The sequence below is a fragment of the Macaca fascicularis genome, chromosome 1 (assembly GCF_037993035.2).
Source record: "Macaca fascicularis isolate 582-1 chromosome 1, T2T-MFA8v1.1".
Lineage (NCBI taxonomy): Eukaryota > Metazoa > Chordata > Mammalia > Primates > Cercopithecidae > Macaca > Macaca fascicularis.
Window position 1 is genome coordinate 82,418,162 of NC_088375.1, and position 25,488 is coordinate 82,443,649.

General features: G+C 42.4%; 1 protein-coding gene across 7 annotated transcripts in view; it reads left to right on the forward strand.

Annotated features, from left to right (window-relative positions):
• CNIH3 (cornichon family AMPA receptor auxiliary protein 3) overlaps positions 1-25,488 on the forward strand; it is a 373,524-nt gene that overhangs the window by 164,917 nt on the left and 183,119 nt on the right. The window lies entirely within an intron of this gene.

Genomic DNA, 25,488 nt, shown 5'->3' on the forward strand with positions numbered 1-25,488 from the left:
GGCGGGAGGATTGCTTGAGCCAGGAGGTCAAGGCCATAGTGAGCTGTGATCGCACCATTGCATTTCAGCCTGGGTGACAGCACGAGACCCTGTCTCAATAAAAAAAAAAAAAAAAAAGAAAAAAACACCTAAAAACTAACGAAGAATTCATTGCAAGATACCAGTCATGGAAATGCATTTCTAGTTTTTGCCATTTTAGTTACAGTATCTAAATGTCAACTCCCATCTCACCCCATTCCTAGATATTTGCTATATTCTGTTGTGTTTCCACCCATCCCCATAGTTGTTCCCTCCCTTGAACTGTTAGCCTCTTGTGGGTAGAGATGACATCAACTATCTTTCAACACATATTTGGATATCTGTGCCTGCAAGACCTAATAGGACAATCCTAATACACAGTGTCATCTCACTGAATATTTGTTGAATGAATGAAAAAATTCAGAGTGTATAAATAATTTTTAAAATTTTCTGTCAATATCTTTCTTTTATACTTTAAAGGCTGTCTGGATTTTCTTAGGGCCTTTGCCTCAGACATGCATACAACAGGAGTGTGAGGTCGATGGAGTGGGCTCAGGTCATGGAGCAAGGAGGATGGCAGGGGCTCCAATGATGATGTCTGGGTAAGAATTCCCATTTAGGATCTTCCCAAGCACAAGAGTCATGGCCAATGGCAGAGTGTCCTATGCCCACGAATAAGTCAAGGAGGAAGAGGACGTTTTTGGAAACAGCATAGTTTCTGGTAGGATCTTTGCCACTACTTAAAAAACAAAACAAAACAAAACAAAACAAAAAAAACATTTAAGTTCCCACAGTGTAAATTAATTCAGATGTAAATAACCATTCAGACAACCAGGAATCTGACAAGCAGAGATGTCTGCCAACATGTCCTGAGTAATTAGCTGGATTTTTGCACTTTTTTCATTTTGCTGGCAGCACTAGGCAACACTTACTTATTTCTTAGCTCCGACTTGATGGTGCTGATTCTAGGAGTTAAAAAAAGACTTTGGATAATAAGGGCCAGCTTCTTAGGCTTTGGAACCTGCTGTGGGAGTAAAGGCTGGCCTTCAAAGTTTCTGTTCTTAAGTCTGGAGGTGATTAGCATTAAGCCGTGGTCCAAGCCACTACCTTCTTCCTGGCCCCCCCCCCCTTTTTCTGGGAGCCATTTTACTGAGAATCATGACATCTATCCACTTCCCAGATCCCTGTGAGAATGGATTGAGGAGTCTGAGCTCTGGAGATCAAAGTGGCTAAGTGAGCACCGTTATTGCTGTTAAGAAAACCTGTAATACATGAGTTGAAACTTTCTAAGTTTGGATCTGCTTTTGCCTGACCTCTGCCTGGATAGTAAGGCAGCTGAGTGATTCACAGGCACAGAAATGCACCACATTGCTATTCCCAGACCCTGCCACAAAAGACTGTTGAATTCCCAATGTCTTCATGCTCACTTCCTGTCCTTACCATGAATGTGAGGCACTTTGAAGATTTAACACATTATAGAAACACACAGCATCATTTTTATAATAAGTCTACATTCTGAATCAAAATAATGGTTTAGTCTTCTCAGATGAGAGGGAATGTGGGGCTAAATGAAGGTAAGTCATGCACTTTTCTATGTGCAGGCAAAATTGATTTTGTTCTGGGTGAGTTGCAGCCTGCAGCCTCTTTTCAAAGCTGACTCCTAGGGGTTTTGGCTGGGGCTGCTTTTTGCATGAATTGTTGACATTGGGAGGCAGCTTTATCTCTGATGGCTGCTCTACAGCTTAATGTGATATTTCTGTCCACACTCAACTTTTTTTTTTTTTTTTTTTGAGACGGAGTCTCGCGCTGTCACCCAGGCTGGAGTGCAGTGGCCGGATCTCAGCTCACTGCAAGCTCCGCCTCCCGGGTTCACGCCATTCTCCTGCCTCCGCGTCCCGAGTAGCAGGGACTACAGGCGTCCGCCACCTCGGCCGGCTAGTTTTTTGTATTTTTTAGTAGAGACGGGGTTTCACCGTGTTAACCAGGATGGTCTCGATCTCCTGACCTCGTGATCCGCCCGTCTCGGCCTCCCAAAGTGCTGGGATTACAGGCTTGAGCCACCGCGCCCGGCCCACACTCAACTTTTGATGAGAAGAAAAGATTTCTAATCCAAAATATACACACAACTCCCCAGCCCCAGGGAAAGGACTTCTTTGACTTAGTGAGAGCACTTCTTTGAGTGCTCTTTGGGTCACTCAGTAGCTCACTTGCAGCATGGGATTGAGAAAGGAAAAGTGGAGCCCAGGGCATGCAGGGGGTTCTCCATCTCCTCTAAAGAGGAGGCTTACCAGTGGAATCTTACTGTTTTGCTTGGAGGTTTGAGAGTTACCAGTTCATGAGGATATCCACTTTTTTTTTTTTTTTTTTTTTGAGATGGAGTTTCACTCTGTCACCCAGGCTGGAGTGCAGTGGCACAACCTTGGCTCACTGCAACCTCTGCCTCTGAGTTCAAGTGATTCTCCTGCCTCAGCCTCCCGAGTAGCTGGGATTACAGGCATTAGCCACCAGGCCTGGCTAATTTTTGTAATTTTAGTAGATACGGGGTTTCACTATGTTGGCCAGGCTGGTCTCAAACTCCTGACCTCATGATCCACCCACCTTGGCGTCCCAAAGTGCTGGGATTACAGGTGTGAGCCATTGGACCTGGCTGATATCCACTTTTAAATGCCAGTGCTGTACTTTGCATAAAGTAGACCATGAATAAATGTTTGTTGAATAAGTGAATGAATGATCAAAGCCCAAATTCCACTACATGACCGTGTGAGAGATTTTTGGCTTATTGGTTCCTTTGGGTTGTTTCATCTCTATAACTTCCTCCCTTTTTTGTGTAACTGCTCTCCATCTTAACCTGAGCATGGATGTGTATGTGTGCCAAAGAGTCTCCTTTTTCCATGTTATCTTAGTTTGTTTGTGCTGCTATATCAGAATACTTGAGACTGGGTAATTTATAAAGAACAGAAATTTATTATCTCACAGTTCTGGGGGCTAGGAAGTCCCAGAGCATAGCACCAGCATGTGGTGAGGGCCTTCTTGCTGTGTTATCACATGGCAGAAGGTGGACGCTCAAGAGAAGGCAAGTGACCAAACTTGCAGCCTCAAGCCCTTTTTATAATCGGCATTAATCTATTCATGAAGGTGGAGCCCTCGTGACCTAAACACCCCCCCTTAGGTCTCATCTTCCAACACAATTGCATTTGGGATTAAGTTCCTAATATGTGCTTTTTGGTGACACACATTCAAATCATAGCTAATGCCTTTGGTCCTTCTTCCCCACCCCACCCCCTGCCCAAGAGATAGGTCCTGGTTACATTTCTGACCTCTTTGTCCAGAGCTTGGTGGGACTTCTGGGGCTTCATTTATACATTACTTTTTCCTGTAAGACTTACAGGGTTCTTGCCTCAGAAACAGCTCCCACCCCTAAAGTAACATATATGGAAACATGACGTGGGAGGCAGTTGGAAAAGGTAGATCTAAGCTTCTCTTGAACTTGTTTTTATTTAATCCAGGTTAGCATTCAAGGCTACCTGATCTACCTTTCTAATTATATTTCCAGTTTCACTTATTATTCACTCTTGCTAAGCAGATCTGTTCAGTGATCAATGAAAACAACATGCACATTGACACCCTGCACTGCTTCACATATCTAAATTCTACCTGTTCTTCTAGCTGTGGTTGAATGGTTAGGTCCTCTGTAAAATTTCTCCTCTATTCCAGCCACCATTCTTTCAGTACTGGGAAGTCATTTATATTCTGCATTGGCTCCTTTGTGAAGTGCAAAGTTTGAGAACCAGCTCTTCAGTGGGACTCCCTGGGTTTGAATCCTAACCCCACTGTTTACTAGCTGTGTGTCTTTGGCAAAGTTATTCAACTTCTCTATGTACCTCTGGGTCTTACAACTGGCAGCTGAGAAGAGCTTGGACTCACTGAAGAGATGAGTTTCTTGGAGGCCCATTTACATGATAAAGAGAGACCACAGACTGATCAGGCCCAGCTCTCTTGGCAACTGCTCCTTCCCTAAACACCAAGACACAAAAGTTGGAGAATGATGCCAACTGGAGGACTTGTGGTTTTATAGGTTTCAGATACTATACTGTAAAACAGCCCATTTTTATTCTCAGAGGCTTAAGCTGTCAGGTTCCTTTTACCTCTCTCCAGGACGCCAGCATCCCTAGGCCTCCACCTCTGGGGTACAGGGAGGGAGGTTTAGAACTCAGGCTTTAGAGGCAGATAGATTTGGGCATGACTGCTAGCTGACTCTGCTATTTATTGTATGACATTGGTGCCTGATCTGTCTGAGTTATCGTTTTCTCATTGGTAAAATAGGGATGATAATACCCACGTTGCAGAGTGTGAGAATTAAAAAAGAGTGCAAGGCAAGTGCTTGCACAAGGTCTGATACCAGGAAGCAATCAACATAGATTATTAATAGCCGCTATTTATAAACCGCTTTTGTGGGACACATAAAGAGTGGCTGTTGCTGTGGTAGGGTCATGTTGACATCTGATGCTCATTCAGATGACATAGCCAGGACTTTTTTTGTCCTGATGTGAAAGCTTCTTCATTCCGTGTGTGTGTATGTGTGTGTGTGTGTGTGTGTGTGTGTATGTGTGTGTGTATGTATGTGTGTGTATATATGTGTGCATATGGTGTGTGTGTATGTGTATATGTGTGTGTGTGCATACATATATGTGCACAGACAGATCTTTATAACTGTTTTAGGCATCCTTTACATGAACTGAGAAAAATGGAATAATTAAGCACCTCACAGCTTTTAAAAGCTGAGATTATGGTCGAGCTTAGAGGAGTAAAAGTCAAGAGAGCAGAGCTCAATGAGCAGAGAGGGCACTCTCGGACATATTGAAGGCAGTGCCTAAGAGGTAGAAAAAGGAAGGGAATTCATGCTAAAAACGCTCAATAAATTCGGTATTGATGGAACGTACCTCAAAATAATAAGAGCTATTTATGACAAACCCACAGCCAGTATCATACTGAATGGGCAAAAACTGGAAAAATTCCCTTTGAAAACTGGCACAAGACAGGGATGCCCTCTCTCACCACTCCTATTCAACATAGTGTTGGAAGTTCTGGCTAGGGCAATCAGGCAAGAGAAAGAAATCAAGGGTATTCAGTTAGGAAAAGAAGAAGTCAAATTGTCCCTGTTTGCAGATGACATGATTGTATATTTAGAAAATCCCATTGTCTCAGCCCAAAATCTCCTTAAGCTGATAAGCAACTTCAGCAAAGTCTCAGGATACAAAATTAATGTGCAAAAATCACAAGCATTCGTATACACCAGTAACAGACAAACAGAGAGCCAAATCATGAATGAACTTCCATTCACAATTGCTTCAAAGAGAATAAAATACCTAGGAATCCAACTTACAAGGGATGTAAAGGACCTCCTCAAGGAGAACTACAAACCACTGCTCAGTGAAATAAAAGAGGACACAAACAAATGGAAGAACATACCATGCTCATGGATAGGAAGAATCAATATCGTGAAAATGGCCATACTGCCCAAGGTAATTTACAGATTCAATGCCATCCCCCTCAAGCTACCAATGAGTTTCTTCACAGAATTGGAAAAAACTGCTTTAAAGTTCATATGGAACCAAAAAAGAGCCTGCATCTCCAAGACAATCCTAAGTCAAAAGAACAAAGCTGGAGGCATCACGCTACCTGACTTCAAACTATACTACAAGGCTACAGTAACCAAAACAGCATGGTACTGGTACCAAAACAGAGATATAGACCAATGGAACAGAACAGAGCCCTCAGAAATAATACCACACATCTACAGCCATCTGATCTTTGACAAACCTGAGAGAAACAAGAAATGGGGAAAGGATTCCCTATTTAATAAATGGTGCTGGGAAAATTGGCTAGCCATAAGTAGAAAGCTGAAACTGGATCCTTTCCTTACTCCTTATATGAAAATTAATTCAAGATGGATTAGAGACTTAAATGTTAGACCTAATACCATAAAAACCCTAGAGGAAAACCTAGGTAGTACCATTCAGGACATAGGCATGGGCAAAGACTTCACGTCTAAAACACCAAAAGCAATGGCAGCAAAAGCCAAAATTGACAAATGGGATCTAATTAAACTAAAGAGCTTCTGCACAGCAAAAGAAACTACCATCAGAGTGAACAGGCAACCTACAGAATGGGAGAACATTTTTGCAATCTACTCATCTGACAAAGGGCTAATATCCAGAACCTACAAAGAACTCAAACAAATTTACAAGAAAAAAACAAACCACCCCATCAAAAAGTGGGCAAAGGATATGAACAGACATTTCTCAAAAGAAGACATTCATACAGCCAACAGGCCCATGAAAAAATGCTCATCATCACTGGCCATCAGAGAAATGCAAATCAAAACCACAATGAGATACCATCTCACACCAGTTAGAATGGCAATCATTAAAAAGTCAGGAAACAACAGGTGCTGGAGAGGATGTGGAGAAATAGGAACACTTTTACACTGTTGGTGGGATTGTAAACTAGTTCAACCATTATGGAAAACAGTATGGCGATTCCTCAAGGATCTAGAACTAGATGTACCATATGACCCAGCCATCCCATTACTGGGTATATACCCAAAGGATTATAAATCATGCTGCTATAAAGACACAGGCACATGTATGTTTATTGTGGCACTATTCACAATAGCAAAGACTTGGAACCAACCCAAATGTCCATCAAAGACTGGATTAAGAAAATGTGGCACATATACACCATGGAATACTATGCAGCCATAAAAAAGGATGAGTTTGTGTCCTTTGTAGGGACATGGATGCAGCTGGAAACCATCATTGTTAGCAAACTATCACAAGAACAGAAAACCAAACACCGCATGTTCTCACTCATAGGTGGGAACTGAACAATGAGATCACTTGGACTCGGGAAGGGGAACATCACACACCGGGGCCTATCATGGGGAGGGGGGAGGGGGGAGGGATTGCATTGGGAGTTATACCTGATGTAAATGACGAGTTGATGGGTGCTGACGAGTTGATGGGTGCAGCACAGCAACATGGCACAAGTATACATATGTAACAAACCTGCACATTATGCACATGTACCCTAGAACTTAAAGTATAATAATAATAAAAAAAATTTAAAAAAAAAATAAATAAATAAATAAATTAGCTAACTGCCCAGCCACAAGGCAGGTAGCAATTTATGCCAAACAAATCATGAGGCAGGAGGTGCTGAGGAAAGACTGCTTATTTTCTCTTGTGAAGAGGGGAGAGGGTGACAAATGTTTGTGGGTTGGTAAACTGTACTAATTTACAAGCCTGCTGTTATCTTTCTAATGTAACACTCCCTAGAGGCACTCTGAGGAATGATCTAGCTGCAGCTTTCAGCTTCAATCAATAAACTTAGAAGATTATGAAACATGTGCACCTACGTAATACAGTAAAATCCTGCTTTTATACCACTGGGGGAACTACTAGAAGGATTCATGTTATAAGTGATTTTGATGTATATGTGGAAAGAAATTAAAACATGAATTAAAAAAAAAAAGAAAAAAGAAGGGAAATCACAGCAGTAATATGCAGACTGTAATATTAGATTTGACATCAATCTTGTGAGTTGTGTACTTGTTAGCTATAGGGTTCAACTTAGTAGCCTCAGCTTTTCTGCAGGATGCCTGAAACAGTAATGAAAAATGGTACACCCGCTCATGGCTGATGGAAGAGCAGGAATATATTTCATATCTGATGGGAAAGCTCAGGACTTTAACTTTCCTATTGGAATTAGCAAATCAGAAAAAAAAAATGGCATCACAAAGTTATCATGCTCAGCCCTGTCTATTGACTACCTATGCTTTAGAAGGGCAGAGGGCAGAACTGGGGATCTAGTTTTGACAGCTGAATTTGGGAGGATGTGGGCATTTGGCATGCACCAGGAAGCTCCCCTACTCAAGTTCCACAGGTTCTGAGGAGGATGATTCCCCTGAACGATACCTGCTTCTTAAGCAGTACTGTGAAAATAGATGATACATCTCTAGGTGTGGAAGGAGCCAGGGCCCAGAACTAAATGGGGAGTTTCTAACAAAGGCTTATTGTGATCTGTTTACTGTGCCTGTTTAGTGGTGCTAATAATAGGAAAATCACTTAATTTTCATTGGTGGGAAGATGATATTTAGATGAGTGGGAAATGCAAGCAGGAAGCTGCATCCCATTACTCTGTTTCCCTGGCCTGAGGACTCTCTGAAATGGTCAGTTCTGTGGCTAGAAGTTCTCCCCGATTCCCATCCCCAGATCGGCCATGTTACTTCTTCTTTTTTTTTTTAACTTTTTTTTTTTTTTTTTTTTTTTTTTGAGACAGGGTCTCATTCTGTTGCCCAGGCTGGAGTGCAGTGGCATGATCTCAGCTCACTGAGCTCTCAAGCTCCACCTCCCAGGCTCAAGCTATCCTCGGGGCTCAGCCTCCTGAATAGCTGGGACCACAGGCATGTGCCACCATGCCCAGCTAGCCACTCTGTTACTTCTTAGGCAAAGACATGACTTGCTGATTTGCTGCGTCCAGTCCACACAGGCCAAGCTGGCCTATACCTGGTTTTTAGGTCATAACTGCTACACATCTGCAGAGCAAAGAGAAATTAAGTGGCTTGCCTAAAGTCACACAGCTTGAAAGTGGGAAGCTCAAAGCTTCCTAACTAGCTTGTCATCTAATTCAGTTCAGCTAAAAATACCTCCATTGATAATGAATGTTCCTAACACAAAGAAATGATAAATATTTGAGATAATATTTATACTAATTACCTGATCTGATCACTATACATTATATGTATCAAAACAACATATGTACCCCACAAATGGGTACAATTGTTGTTAATTAAAAAAAAATAAAAATAAGACAATGTCATTACAGGAAGTGAGCAAATTTAGGGAAAAAGTACTTCCATTGAACACACACTCTATCCAGAGCCTTGTGCTGGGTGCATCCACAGACATTTGCTCTGCTCTGTTGCTGTTCTTATCAAGGTAATAGACGACTTCGTGCATCTGTGTTAGATTTCAAGCTCCTTATAGGCAATGATTGTGTTCAGTTTATTGTGCCTGCTGAGTAATAAGTGCTCTAAAGTAAATAAATGAAAGGTAGGCACGGTCCCTGTCTACATGTTGCTTATCATCTGGGGAAGACTTGTTTAAAGTCATCTACAAAACCAGTTAGACCTTGATAATTGCATTCACTCATTTATGGAATATTTATTGGATACCTATTTTATGCCAGACACTAGGAGAGGTATTGGGAATTCCAAAGATGAATAAAAAAGTCTCCAATGTCAAGAACCTCCCAGCTTAGAGAGGGAGATAGACAGGTAGAGTTGAATTATATTATAGAGTGCTATTCCATTTACATGGTATCCTATCCATTGTAGTAAAATTCATAGAGATAGAAAGCAAAAGGTTACCAGGTTACCAATGGCTGGGAGAAGGGGGAAATGAGGAATTATTGTTTAGTGGGTACAAAGTTTTAGTCTGAGAAGCTGAAAAAGTTCTGGAGATGGATGATGGTGATGGTTGCACAACAATGTAAGTGTAATTAATGCAACAGAACTAAACACTTAAAATGGTAAATTTTATGTTATATTTATTTTGCCACAATAAAACAAAACAGAAAAGTGCTCTGCGGCCTGAGGACAAGTGAGCCCTAGAGCCCAAGCCTGGCCCAGGTGGCCTGGACACTGCACCTTGACCCGGTCTCCAGAGCCTTTGCACCCTGGCTTGTCTGGAAGGGGCTGGAGCAGGTGTGGGAACTGGAGCAAATGGAGGTTTAGGATCTGGAGCAGATCTTAGCTAAGCCATAAGAGCTTCATGATACACATCCCCTTTCCAGAAGCCACGAGTCCTGTCTGTAGTGGGTTCTGTTCTATGTTATTTTATGTGATGGTTGGTCAGGTGCAGCCACACGGGGCAGGCTGTGGAAAAGGAAGTTTATTACACTCACAGGTCCTGGAAGCAGGAGTTGTGGCACACAGGGCCACAAGGGAAAGCACCATTGTAGGTCAGGAGGCAGAAAGGGCCAGAGCGAGGGAAAATCTAGGCCATGGCCTTTACTGGGGTTTCCACCGGAAAGGTAAGGTGGAACAGCGTAAACAGTTTTGGATTGGCCAATTTGCATTATAAACGGCAGGCTTTGGGCTCTTTAGAGATGGTCTCTAGTTGCCTGGTACCTGGCTCTGGGATGACTAAGGCGGAGGAATATTGCTTCTTGTAGTGTACGGGTCCCATAGAGGAAATGTGACTAGATAGGCCAGCCGCTGCAGGGGCAGTCTCTCTCTGTCCAGAAAGAGTTTTAAGATAAACATCAAAATATACGGAAAATAAAAATATAAGCACACATTGTTTTACTGCACTTTGCTTCATTGTGCCTCGCAGATATTGTATTTTTTACAAATTGAAGGTTCATGACAACTTTGTGTTGAGAAGTCTGTCAGCACCATTTGTCCAACAGCGTGTGCTTGCCTCATGTCTCTGTGTCACATTTTGGTAATTCTCACAATATTTCAAACTTGCCCCGTTGTCAGGCTGGAGTGCAGGGATGTGATCACAGCTCTCACTGAAGCCTTGAACTCCTGGACTCAAGTGATCCTCCCACCTTAACCTTGCAATTAGCTGGGACTACAGGTGTGCACCACCATACCTGGCTAATTTACAAATTTTTGTAGAGTCGGAGTCTCACTGTGTCACCCAGGCTGGTCTCAAACTCATGGGCTCAAGTGATCCTCCCACCTCGGCCTCCCAGGGTGCTGGGAATACAGGTATGAGCCACCATGCCTGGTCTATAATCAGTGATCTTTGATGTCACTGTTGTAATCGTTTTGGGGCACCACAAATTGTGCCTAACTAAGATGACAAAGTTGATCAATAAATGTTGTGTGTGTTCTCGCTGCTCCACCAACTAACCATTCTCCTATCTGTCTCCTTCTCCTCGGGCCTTTGTTTTCCCTGAAACACAATAATATTCAATTTAGGCAAGTTAATAACCCTACACTAGCCCCTCAGTGGTCAAGTGAAAGAAGAGTCGCATGTCCCTCATTTTAAATCAAAAGCTGGCAATGATTTAGCTTGGTGAGGAAGGCATGTTGAAAGCTGAGATGGGCCAAATAGGCCTCTTGTCAGTTAGCCAAGTTGTGAATGCAAAGGTGAAGTTCTTGAAGGAAAATAAAAGCACTACTCCAGTGAACACACAAATGATAAGAGAAACAACCTTATTGCTGATGTGGAGAACATTAGATGGAAAATCAAACCAGTCACCACATTCCCTTAAGCTAAACCCTAACCCAGAGCAAGGTGCTAACTCTCTTCAATTCTGTGAGGGCTGAGAGAGGTGAGGAAGTTGCAAAAGAAAAGTTTGAAGCTAGCAGCGACTGGTTTACAAGGTTTAAGGAAAGAAGCCATCCCCATAACATACATGGGCAAGGTGAAGCAGCAAGTGCTGATGGAGAAGCTGCAGCAAGTTATCCAGAAGGTCTTGCTAAGATCATTGTTGAAGGTGGCTACACTAAACAACAGATTTTCAATGTAGATCAAATAGCCTTCTCTTGGGAGATGCCATCTAGGCATCTTTCATAGCTAGAGAGGATAAGTCAATGCCTGGCTTCAAAGTCAAGCTCACTCTCTCATTAGGGGCTAATGCAATTGTTGTCTTTAAGTTGAAGCCAATGCTCATTTACAATTCCAAAAAATCATAGAGCCCTTTATAATTATGCTAAATATACTCTGCCTGTGCTCTCTAAGTGGAACAACAAAGCCTGTGTGACAGACATTTGTTTATAGCATGGTTTACTAAGTATGTTAAGCCCACTGTTGAGACCTACTGCCCAGGAAAAAAGATTCCTTTCAAAATATTACTGCTCATTGACAATGTACCTAGTTATCCAAGAGTTCTGATGGAGATGTACCAGGATATGAATATTGTTTTTGTGCCTGCTTGCACACTTCCATTCTGTAGCCCACGGATGGAGGAGTATTTTCAGCTTTCCAGTCTTATTATGTATTACATATGTTTTATAAGGTAATGGCCGCCATAGATAGTGATCCCTCTGATGGATCTGGGCAATGTAAATTGAAAACTGTTTTGTGTATGTTTTTGTCTACGGTTCCTGGCTTATAACTCCTAGAACCCTTGTTATTTCCCAAATGACTAAAGTAAGAAGAATGTATTTTATTAAAGTATTTGGGCTTTTGTCCGTGGGTCCCAAAGCAGCTTTGGAACAGCTCGGAGTGATAAAGATGAGAGACGGTCTTTTGTTATAATGTTGGGGCACTTTAGGCCACAGAAGCAGGCATCAAAACACAGAATCTTCGCCGGGCGTGGTGGCTCACACCTGTAATCCCAGCACTTTGGGAGACCAAGGTGAGTGGATCACCTGAGGTTGGGAGTTCAAGACCGGCCTGGCCAACATGGTGAAACCCCATCTCTGCTAAAAATACAAAATTAGCCAGGTGTGGTGCTGCATGCCTGTAATCCCAGCTACTGGGGAGGCTGAAGCAGGAGAATTGCTTGAACCCAGAGGTGGAGGTTGCAGTGAGCCGAGATCACACCATTGCACTCCAGCCTGGGCGAAAAGGACGAAGCTCCGTCTGAAAAAAAAAACAAAAAAAAAAACAACAGAAAAAAAACCAACCAAACCAAAAAAAACAGAATCTCTATCTGACCTTCTGCTCTCCTTTCACCTGCTCCTTTTTTTCTTCAAAGGAGAGATCTCCCCAACCTTTCTGTCTTGGAGCTGGCCATAAAGAAATTCTCTGACCTACCTTGTCTAATTGTGGATTACGAGACCTCCATTTCAGAAGGGATCCCAGACCCTGGAGGAAGGAATGTTGCTCAGAAAGATCAAGAAGAATCTGAACAGACAGGCCTTGCTAGGTTTCCCTGTTCAGTCTATTAATATGAAATTATCCTCTTTTGCTCCAATCACATTTCTACACGGTTGTCCATGCTTCAGTCATGCCAACCCAAAGAAATCTTTATAAAAGGCCCAAGAGTATGGGGGCAGAGGGTACAGAAGGCTTCCAGACAGCTCAACCTGTGGAGGGTCCTAGAGGGTGATGTGTCCATGGAGGGCATGGAAGCTCCCCATCCCTTCCCCTAAACCTTCCCTGTGCATCTCTTTATCTGTATCCTTTGTCATATCCTTTATAATAAACTGGTAAATACAAATAAGTGTTTCCCTGAGTTCTGTGAGCTGCTCTAGCAAATTAATCTACTCCAAGGAAAGGAGTCATAGGAGCCCTGATTTTTAGCTGGTCAGTCAGAAACACAGGTAAAACGACCTGGGGTTTGTAATTGGCATCAGAAGCGGGGGGTGGGGACTGAGCCCTCAACCTGTGGGATCTGACGCCATATCAGGTACATAGTCTCAGAATTGAATTGAAGGACACCCAGCCAGAGTCCACTGAAGAACTGATTGCTTGCTTGGTGTGTGGGGAACCCCCACCCCCAACATCGTAGTGTGAGAGCAGAAGGAAAAATAGTTTGTTTTTGCCATGCAGAAACTTCCTGGAACGGATTCACCACTCTAAGATGCCATTAAGAACATATGTAATTCATGTGAGGAGGCCGAAATATCCACATTAACAGAAATTTGGAAGAAGTTTATTGCATCCTTCATGGATGACTTTGAGGGGTTCAAGACTTCAGTGGAGGAATTGACTGCAGATGTGGTGGAAATAGCAAGAGAACTAGAATCAGAAGTGGAGCCTGGAGATGGGAGACAATTGCTGCAATCTCATGATCAAATTTGAATGTTTAAGGAGTTGCTTCTTATGGATGAGCAAAGAAAGTGGTTTCTTGAGATGAAATCTACTCCTGGTGAAGACGCTATGAACATCATTGAACTGACAACAAATATTTACAATATTATATAAACTTAGTTAATAAAGTAGTGGCAGGGTATGAAAGAATTGTCCCCAATTTTGAAAGAAGTTCTACTATGGGCAAAATGCTATCAAACAGCACTGCATGCTACCTAGAGATCTTTCATGAAAGGAAGAGTCAATTGAGGTGGCAAACTTCATTGTTGTCTTATTTTAGGAAACTGACACAGCCACCCCAACCTTCAGCAACCATCACATTGATCAGTCAACAGCCATCAACACGGAGGCAAGACCCGCCACCAGCAAAAAGATTAAGACTTGCTGAAGTCTCAGATGACCGTTAGCATTTTTTAGCAATAAAGCATTTTCAAATTAAGGTTTGTACATTATTATTTTAGACTGAATGCTATTGCACATTGAATGGACCACAGTATAGTATAAACATAACTTATATGCCCTGGGAAACCAAAAAATTCATGTGACTCCACTTTATTGCAGTGATCTGCAACCGATCTTACAGAACATCCTAGGTGTACCTGTATAAACAATACAGGTATCAGATAAAAGGTCACTTGGGGAATAAAGAACTTTTGCAGTTATCTTTTGCTGCACAATAATATTTATTATTAACAAGTGAGACCATAAATCTAGAATGCAATGTATGCTTAATATAGACATTGGTATTTTAATGGCTACTATGCAGCAGTAGATAACTGCAAAAGTTATTTTAGTTGCTCCAATTTTAGTTGTTTAAAACAACCGCCACCCTTTTTTGCTCATAATTCTGCACTATGAAATGGGCTCAGCTGGGCACTTGTCTCTGTTCCAAGTGGTGTTGGCTGCACTTACCTATGGGTTTGTAATCAGTTGGTAGGCTTACTGAGCCAAGATGGCCTTCCTCAAATATGTGGCATCTTGGAAGCAAGACTGGGACAGCTAGGGGCTGGATGGGCCTCTTGTTCCTTATGGAGTACCATATTTAATGAATTAGTTTTTATTAATTTTTGATTACCTTCAATCCATGGAGGTTTGTAAACAGCTTTTGGCAAAGTTGAAGCATTTAATAAATAGAAACAACTTAAAAACTCATTATGCCTTTTACATAATTTATTAGATAATTTAATAATTTGTCATTTAAATTATAATTATATTTATATTATATAGATTTATATAAATAAGTTCATAATTTATTTGATCATTTATTTTGCATACTTTATTAGATAGTTTAATAACTTTATTAGAATTTATAATTTGCTTTGTTTCAAGTGGCATATTACATTTGTATCTATAGTTTTTAAATTTATCCTTATATATTTAATAACTTTTATTGATTGTTGAATTAAATTACTGATTTAACAGAAACATTTCTTGTAAAGACAGAGAAAGTATAGCTATCACTATTGGAATATTGTTTCCTAAGGCTAGTTCTCTAAAATATGGTTTAATTTTCCAAATGTTTACTCCCATTTCACAAGTTATGTTAAAATGAATATAAAATTTCTAAACTCTTTTTGCATTACAGCATTACAGGTTTTCTATTGGGACTTCATAGAAAATTAATGAATGACATTTTACTGTGTTGATTCATAACTTCTCAAATAAGTTACTTTCTCATTTTAGTAATGTTTTCCAACAAGTGGGTCTGTAAATCTAGAATGCAGTGTATGCTTATGTAGATGTTATTTCTTAATGCCTATTGAATATTTCATGTTTGAAAATGCTACTCTTTCAATATTTAATTTCAATTCCAAGATCATCAGATATGTTATTTAATTCTCATCCATTTTTTTTTTTTTAAGACATAGTTTCACTCTTGTTGCCCAGGCTGGAGTGCAATGGCGTGATCTTGGCTCACCGCAACTTCTACCTCCCAGGTTCAAGCGATTCTCCTGCCTCAGCCTCCCAAGTAGCTGGGATTATAGGCATGCACCACCATGCCTGGCTAATTTCTTTGTATTTTTTGTAGAGACGGGTTTCTCCATGTTGGTCAGCCTGATTTCCAACTCCTGACCTCAGGTGATTTGTGTACCTTGGCCTCCCAAAGTGCTGGGATTACAGGCGTGAGTCACTGAGATGGAGTCTTGCTCTGTCATCCAGGCTGGAGTGCAGTGCAGTGGCTACTCACAGGCACAATCATAGTGCACTGTAGCCCGGAACTCCTGGCCTCAAGAGATCCCCCCACCTCAGCTTCCTGAGTAGCTGGGACTTGTACAGGTACCTGCCCCTCTGTGCCCCACCCTATTTATGGAAGTTTTTATGGGCTGAATTGTGTTCTCCCAAAATTCATATGTTGAATACCCAACCACCAATGTAACTGTATTTGGAGAAAGTCCCTATAACGAGGCAATAAAGGTTAAATGGGGTCATAAGGGTGCAACCTTAATCTGATAGAACTATCCTTATAGGAAAAGATACTAGAGATCTCTCTTTCTCTCCATGTATGCACAGAAGAAAGGTTATGTGAAGGCACAGAGGGAAGGTGGCCGTTCACCTGCTAGTGTTACAGGCAGCGAATCCAAACCGGTCTGCAGCAACCTCAATTCTTGCCTCCTCAGAAGAGAGAATTTGACTGAGAGGCATAAAGCAGAGTGCGAGATGGAGGCAAGTTTTAGAGCAGGAGTGAAAGTTTATCAAGAAAGTTTTAGGACAGGAACAAAAGTAAAGTACACTTGGAAGAGGGCCAAGCGGACAACTTGAGAGATTCAAGTGAGTTGTTTGACCTTTGACTTGGGGTTCTATACGCTGGCATGCTTCTGGGGGGTTGTATCCCTTCTCCCTGGAAGCTTCCCTGGGGTTGGGCTCTCGGCATGCTCAGTGGCCTGCCGGCACTTGGAAGGAGCTGCATGCAGAGTGTGTTTACTGGCGTTGTACACATGCTCACTAGAGGTGTTTTCTCCTTACCACTCCAGAGTTCCCAGAGGAAGGAACACTGTGTACCAGTGAACTCTCTGTTTTGCCTCTTAGTGCGCGTGCTTGAGCCTATTCACCCAGCTCCTGAGATCTTACTGGGAAGCTGTTGATTGTACCAGTTTCAGGTCTTTTCTATCTGTTGGGAGACTGCCTTTCCCTGGTGCTGGGTGCGACCAATTATTATTTCAGAGAGACAGTGTGACACCTGCCTGACCATCACCTATTGGTCGCCTGACATTCCTAGTGTAGGGGGGTCTCTCCTGCACTGCTCGTGTCTGCCTGACTACCTACCATAACACTAGGATGGGAGCCCTCACGAGAGACTTAATTTCACATTACCTAGATAGTGGATTTCCAGCCTCTAGAACCATGAGAAAATACATGTCTGTTGTTTAAGCCACCCAGTCTGTTGAGCTTTGTAATGGCAGTGTGAGCAAAATAATATAGTAGTGAATATAATGCTCATGAAGAAAACATTAAAGAGATTTATTGGATTAACATCTTTCATTATATCATCCAGTGGTGATTGAATACAGTGACTTAGTGCCAAATTAAAAATATGCAGAAATGTTTCTAAAACTTTGGCTGAAATGCCAGACTTTCTCTGTAGCATACAAGCCCTAGCACTAGCTGAACAATGTGCTTCCATGAAAATATTTCTTGCTGGTTTTTCTCCAACATTGACAATATAGCTTGTATATTATTTTGGATATTATTCCTTCCACCTTCATAAGATCAACAAAGTTTTAAATGTCTCATTTAAAATACATTATTAAATGCTTTTATGTGAAACCGTTTCATAGAAAATGAATGACATTTTACTGTCTTGATTTATAATATCTCAAGTAAGTTGCTTTCTCATTTCAGTAATGTTTTCCAACAAGTGGGACCATAAATCTAAAATGCGATGTATGCTTGCATGGATATTATTTTTTAATGGCTATTGAATATTTCATGTTTGAAAATGCTTATGTTTAAGTACATGCTCTATAGCAACATTTCAAAGGTTACTTCTATAACATTTTAAATTGTTTTATCAATATTTTGTCAAATTTACATTTTTTCTTTCAAATGCATTTTTTCTGAAATTGATCTTTTGATTGTTTTTGTCATTGATATTTATAGTTTTAAAAATTAAACTGTGGGCTTTGATAGAACGTGATTGCCATTCTGAAGAATGTGTAAGTTGTCTGGGAAGAATAATAATTTTTCCTTCAACCCTCATAAGTCCTTACTTGGAAGTGACCCCTGTAACAAAAGACAGATTTATATGGGAGACACTGAGGGAATGAGTAGTTCTCAAAGAGGTGGCTTTGAATTTCAGCTTATATAACATCTTCCATAAAAACCAGTATATTTTTAGAGAAGTAACAAGAAAAAGGAAAAGGACTTTGAATCTCTAGAGGTGGCAACTTCGGGAAAGGCAAATTAATGGCAGATAAAGGCTGGTTAGTAAATCTTGTTCATGTAGCTTCCTCGGGTACCGTCTTGGACCAGTAAGGGTCTACAAACCAAAAAGTATCTCAGGCAGATCTCAATAAATTTAGAATTTATTTAGCCAAGGTTAAGGACATGCCTGTGGGGAAAAAAGCAACACACAAAGAGACAATCTGTGATCTATGCTTTTTTCCAAAGAAGATTTTGAGGGCTTCAGTATTTAAAGGGGAAAAGCAGGCTGGAGGGGAAAGAGGGAGAGTGTGGTCACATTACTGAATCCATATGTTGCAAAAGAAAAGAAGGAGGTAGGCAGAGGAATAATCCTTTATGTATTTGTCTTGCATTCAGTAAATCAACATTTTACATGCAACGAACATAGAGTAGCTCCTGTGGAGATACCTGGCCTTTTATCTGCAGTTTATCTGCTTAGGAACAAGGAAAGGCAGTTTCTTGCATGACTCCGTCAGCTTCTGCTTAATTTTTCCCTTTGGCATCATGAATTGGGGTCCCAAGATTTTATTTTTCTTTCACAGGTCCAATGCTATCTTCAGTAATTAACGTTTGTTCTTCCTGGTAGAAGACGGGCCAGGATACCTCTTATCTTTATCGATCTTTGTCCCTCTTTTAGGCAAATAGAGGGAGGGCAGAGAGCTTTTCCTGGATCTGCTGCTTCTTGATCACCTTCAGCTTGGCAATCCATATTTTGGGGTGGCATATGTTGGTCTCCCACAAAGCTTTTAACAATGAACTCTGAGTGCCATTTGCATCTAATATTTACATCAGTAGCACCGGTGAGACACATTTTTTGTATGGTTTTTGTCAGTGTGCAAGAGACACTTGTATTTTTGTTAAAATAATAAAATTATTTTGTATTGAAGAAATAAAAAGCATTGTGCTATTTTGTACTGATGCTTGCACGGTGTAAAGGATGTCTGAGGTGGTTTGGATGATACTCTAGGCTGTGGTTCTTTATTACTATCACTGCTTGTACTCTGTACAATCAGAAGATTGAGGTATATGATCTTTAATGGAACATTAATACGTGTATCCACAGTTGGTTGTCTCTTTATTCTGAGAGTTCATTTTTAATATTTTATTCGTAAACTCTTAAACGCATACATTTTGAAATACTGCCTTTACAACTTACACAAGAATTACAATGCACAGACAATATAAATAAAGTAACAACTATGTAGAACCAGTGGCAACCACATGATTTCAGTAGAGTGATAAAAATGTGATGTGTATACGCAGTGCTTTGTGATTAATAAGCAGACGGGAGGCCCATTTATCAGTGGTTCTTGTGACATCCTATGACAATTAGCCTGAATTAATGAATTTAATTTTGAATTTAATTATTAATAAATTCTACTAATTACTGCAATAGCCATTATACTATTTGCCAATCAGAACAGAAATCTTTCAATAGTATAGGAATCACTGCTGTTATATTAATGAATATTGGCTGAATAAATCATGAGGTGGAAAGTAGAGCTTTAAAGACAAAGATTCTTTCTCGTTTGGCAAAAGGTTTAGCTTTTTGAAGAGATTCTGTCTCTGATGGGGAGGGGTGGGAGAGGACAGAGAATGCCTTTGCCAACAATCAGAGGGAAGGGTAAAGTAGCTTCCTGTGGACTGGACAGAGGCTGAGGCGGAGGCTCTGAAGAAGAGGGGACCCCTACGCTGGTTTGTGCCAGTGACTCGTGGAAGAGACAAGTCCTCAGAGATGTGGCTACATGGTGCCAGGGAGGCTGGAGCCAGGGATGGGGCTCCCAGACTGTTTAGCTAGAGGAGAGCAGAAGGCTAGAGGTGAAAGGAACAAGGACTAGTCCAGCTGGTGAAACTGGTGTAGGAATTTTCTTCTCGGTCACTTTGCAAGCCAGAGACCCTTTCCGGTGACACCTGGCCCCGGCCTCACTTGGCCAGGCTGGCATGCCCCAGCTCACCTGTGTTACAGCTTGTACCCACATTCGGTGGTTCCTGAGTTCCTATACTGTGGCCAGAAAGAATGAGGATACACTGGACATTGAACAGTAAGGAGGGTGGAGAAGAGTTTTATTGAGTGATGAAAATGGCTTTCAGAGGAGAGGGGACATGGGGTTGGTCCGCCTACCTGAAAGCAGGAAAGTTCCCTGTGTGGTTGGGTCCAGGGCCTTTTATGGATTCAGAATGGGGAGTGTGTGTGACCGGCTTGTGAGTATGCAAAAAAGGTTAAAGCAAAGACACCACTCAAAGGTGGGCATGACAGTGTAGAAAACCAATTAGGAAAAGGTAGGTATATGTAAAATAGGTGAAGGGTGGGGATCAATCAGAGGAAAGTGCAGCAAACAGGAAGACAAGTTCTAAATCTTGTCTGAGAATTTAACTTGCAGCTTGGCCTTCAGGCTTTAAATTGTCTTTGGCTTGGAGGTGGGGTTTCACCAGGGACCCAGCCCTATCTGCCTCAGCATTTGGCTGCCTCCTGTTGCTATCACAACTGCCTTTCCAAAAGTATGACAGTAAGAGAAATCTGACATGCCTGACTCCATCTTGCTTCTAGCCCCACAGGCTGGCTGTCTTTGCTCATTCCTGGGGTGGGCCAAGCTAACTTGAGAAATGTAGTTTATAGTTTAAATAATAGCCCTTCCCCCAAACTAAACTGTCCTTATAAAACTAATGAAAGGCCATCAAGTTAGGAGGATGAGAGAGGCCTGAATTATACATAATTCCCAGCCATTATTCCAGAGGTCATAAGATTTGCAACTTCCCCAATTAATCTTGCAGATAATAGCATTTCTACAGAACCTAAGATGGTCTTTTGAGGTTTTTTTTCAGGTTTTTGCATTTCTGACAACTAGATGGCCCCACTGGGACCTGTGACTCAACCAGTCCTGCAGCCTCCACTCAGAAGGGGACTCAGTGCACGAGGGCTGTTTTCCACATCCCCTATGATCGCCTCGCCTACCAATCAGCATTTTCCCTACCCTAGCCCCCTGCCCACCAAACTGTCTTTGAAAAACCCCTAACCTCTAAGACTTCAGCGAGATTGATTTGAGTAATAACTCTGTCTCCTCTGTGGCTGGCTGGCCTTGCGTCAATTAAATGCTTTCTTTACTGCAATGCCAATGAGACAGGATAGTTCCCTTGACTACTTTGCAGGACTCACAAAGGGGGTGACTCATTTACTCAGCCCCCAGCTCTCAAAGCCTCACAGAAAGGGGAACATGTAGGTGAGTGGGTGCTGGGGCTTCTGGGTGCTGGCAGGAGTAGAACACTGTGTGGCCTCAGGGCAGTGTCTGGGGATGGGTACTTGTGACCCGCCAGATCCCCACAGAGCATGTGTTACAGTGTGCTCTTTTAGTTTTTCCACCCATGAATGGCTTAAATGTTTAACAGCTCAGTGGAGGGTCAGGGTGACAGCCTTTGTACATGCCCTCTTGGTACCTGAGTTCTTGTCTGGCATCCAGGAAGAATCAGGGTGAATGAACTGAAGGGTAGCGAACGTGGAGGATTTTATTGAGTGGTGGAAGTGGCTCTTAGTGGGATGGGGATCTAGAAAGGGGATGGAGTGGGAAGATGGTCTTCCCCTGGAGTTTGGCTGTTCCCAGTCGAACTCCTCTCCAACCATAGTCTCCCATGTCCAGCTGCATCTTCTCCTCTTGACATTCAGACACTTCTTCTCTTCTCTCCTTCTCTGCTGCACCTCTACCAGTGGAGCTTGGAGTTTTTATAAATACAGGATGGGGGGAGGGTGGGCCAGGCTGGTTTTGGAAAAGGCAGCATTCAGGTGAGAAAACATAAGTACGTGTTCTCACTTTGGGCTACAGGTCCTGGCTTGAGGGTGTCGCCCTTGCTGGGGATTGCACTCTTCTTTTTTTTTTTTTTTTGAGATGGAGTCTTGCTCTGTCACCCAGGCTGGATTACAGTGGCGCAATCTCAGCTCACCACAACCTCCGCCTCCTGGGTTCACGCCATTCTCCTGCCTCAGCCTCCCGAGTAGCTGGGACTATAGGCGCTCGCCACTATGCCCGGCTAATTTTTTGTTTTCTTTAGTACAGATGGGGTTTCACTGTGTTAGCCAGGATGGTCTCTATCTCCTGACCTTGTAATCCACCCGCCTCGGCCTCCTAAAGTGCTGGGATTACAGGTATGAGCCACTGTGCCCAGCCTGGACTGCACTCTTCTACCTGGTATTTCCTGTCCTCCTATCCATGGTGGCTCCATCCCACTAAGAGCCATTTCCATCACTAATAAAATCCTCCACATTCGCCACCCTTCAGTTCATTTACACAACCTGATTCTTCCTGGATGCCAGACAAGAACTCAGGTAACAAGAGGGTGCGTACAAAGGCTGTCACCCTGACCCTCCACTGAGCTGTTAAACACTTAAGCCATGGTCTCAGTGAGTTGATTTTGTTTGTGCAGTGGGCAGGAGGAACCTGTTGGGCGGTTACACTGGGATGTCTCAGGAGGAACCAGTGTGGACCCAGGACCAATGGCAGAGGGAGGTGCAGCCAGGTGCTTTGGTGCTATGAAAGCCTCCCAGAAGTTTTTCCCAATTTTGTGGGGAGCCCCAGTGAAGGCTGATACTGAATTTCCTGCCAGTCAAGCAGAAAGGGGGCTCAAAGTTAGATTTTAGTTATTTTAAAGAAAAAGGTGATTTAGCCAGCACACACAAATCTGCAATTCATAGCTTCCCACACATGTGAATGTGTGCCAAGCAAGTTAAATAAACACAATCCTAAGCCAGACAGTGCCAACTTAGGTATACAGGGGCATGCAGAGCAACAGACATTGGCTGGCAGTGAATTAAGTCCCTGTGCCTCCACACAGCTGGACTGGCCCTCGGTCCTTTCCAATGGTACGCACTATAATTAAAAGAAAATGGTGGGAGGAAAGTCTCAGCCATTTTTAGAAGTTGATTTTGCCAAGGTTAAGGACACACCCAGGAAAAAGGGACACATAACCACTGGAACATCTGTGGTCCTTGCTTTTCCCAGAGGGTCTGGGGGCTTCAATATTTAAAGGGAAAAGAGCAGGCAGCAGGGGGAAGAAGAAGAAGAAAAAAGGGAGGTAGATAAAAGAGGCAAGCGGTTGCATTCCTTTGAGTCTTTTGATTAGCTTTACTGAATCCACATTTTTCATTTGAAAGGAGTGGTAGGGAAAGAGTCAATTATGCATTCCTCTGGTGCTCAGTGGAATCTGCATTTTTACATAAGATAAAATAATCACAGAGTGCAGGAAGCAATCAGATATGCATTTGTCTCAGGCGAATGAAGGGATGACTTTTAGGTCTGTTCATGGTCCCTTACCTGTAAAAGTAAGTGGTTAATTTGCATTGTCAAGGTGAAATTTAACAGAACTGCTTTAGTGTAAAAGTCTTGGGGCCTACAAGGAGTTTCCTCCTGAGCAAAAGGTGAGGGAGGTATGTAGCTATCTATTCAGAAAGAAAATGGGAGATTGGTGTGTGTGACCCAGTTCCTAGCTTGCCCTTCATCCTTTGTGTGACCCAGTTCCCACTAAGTCCTTCAGCTTAGTGAGTTTCTGGTCCTGAGATTTTATTTTCCTTTCACAGCACTCAAAAATTTTAAAAAGTTATTGTGCAAGATAATTGTGCAAATAAAATTTTATTGTGCAAATAAAAGTTATTGTGCATGATAATAAATTACATGCAAGAAAAGGGTTAACATGTCCTGGTGTTAGCAGTTAGGGAATGTATCCAAGTCAGGCGGCACCAAAGTATAGGTCTGCAGCAAGCTCAATTCTTGCCTCCTCAGAAGAAATAATTTAACCAAGGGGCATAAGGCAGAAGGAGATACTGAGGCAGGCTTCAGCGCAGGAGTGAACGTTCATTAAAAAGCTTTAGAGCAGAAAGAGGGCCAAGCTGACGACTTGAGCCAGTCAAGGGTACAGTTTGACCTTTGATTTGGGGTTTTGTATGTTGGCATATTTCTTGGGAGTTGCATCCCTTCTCCCCTTGTAGCAGGATAAGCCGCAGACAAAACCCCTCGGACACCGAGTTAAACAAGGAAGGGCTTTATTTGGCTGGGAGCGTCAGCAAGACTCATGTCTCAAAAACCGAGCTCCCAGAGTGAGCAATTCTTGTCCCTTTTAAGGGCTCACAACTCTAAGGGGGTCCACATGAGAGGGTCGTGATCAATTGAGCAAGCAGGGGGTACGTGACTGGGGGCTGCATGCACCTGTAATCAGAACGGAACAGAACAGGACAGGGATTTTCACAATGCTTTTCTATATAATGTCTGGAATCTACAGATAACATAACCAGTTAGGTCAGGGGTCGATCTTTAACCAGGCCCAGGGTGCGGCGCTGGGCTGTCTGCGTGTGGATTTCATTTCTGACTTTTAGTTTTTACTTCTTCTTTCTTTGGAAGCAGAAATTGGGCATAAGACAATATGAGGGGTGGTCTCTTCCCTTACCCTGATGCTTCCCATGGGGTGGGCTGTCTGCATGCACAGTGACCTGCCAGCACTTGGGAGGGGCTGCATGCACAGTGTGTTTACTGTGTGCTCACTTGAGGAATTCTTCCTTTACCAAGTGTTCATACACCATTTAAACTCTGCCATTTTGCCTCTTAGTGCACATGTTTGAGCCTACTCGCCCAGCTCCTGAGATCTTATTGGGAAGCTGCTGATTACCAGTTTCAGGTGCTTCTACCTGTTGGGAGACTGCCTTTCTCTGGCACTGGGCCACAAAGAATTATTATTTTAGAGAGACAGTTAACAATCACCTGACCCTGACCTGTGGTTGCCTGGCATTGCCTGTTGTTGGGGGGAGGACCTCTCCTGCCCTGCTCATCTCTGCCTGCCTAGCTACTGTCACACTGGGGGGTGAGAAAATCTTTAGATCCTGGTTTGCACAAATCAGCTGTAAAATACAATTTTGAAACAACTCAAAGCACAAAAATGCTAACAGTTGCTGAATCCAGATAGGTAGATGAATGTTCACTGAACTCTCTATTCTTCTATGTCTTTTAAAATTTTATAATAAACACTCAAAGAACCCTAATTCTCAGGACATTCCAAACATCCAAACCCCACCAAGAGAGAAACAGTATTAGGGGTGGTTGCTTAGCCAGGGCAGAGTATCTTTGTGGTGGGGACTGCAGGGAGTGTTTGGACGGGGGTGTTGAGAGGTGGGAGTGAGAACTTGGTGAGCTGGATTTAAGCTGGAGGATGGGGAAAGCTTTCTGGGATTTCAACAGGGCTTGGCTGGGAAGCAAGAGAGTAACTTGATATATCATACCAGTTATTTATGGCACTGAAAAGTTTACAGAGTTCATTT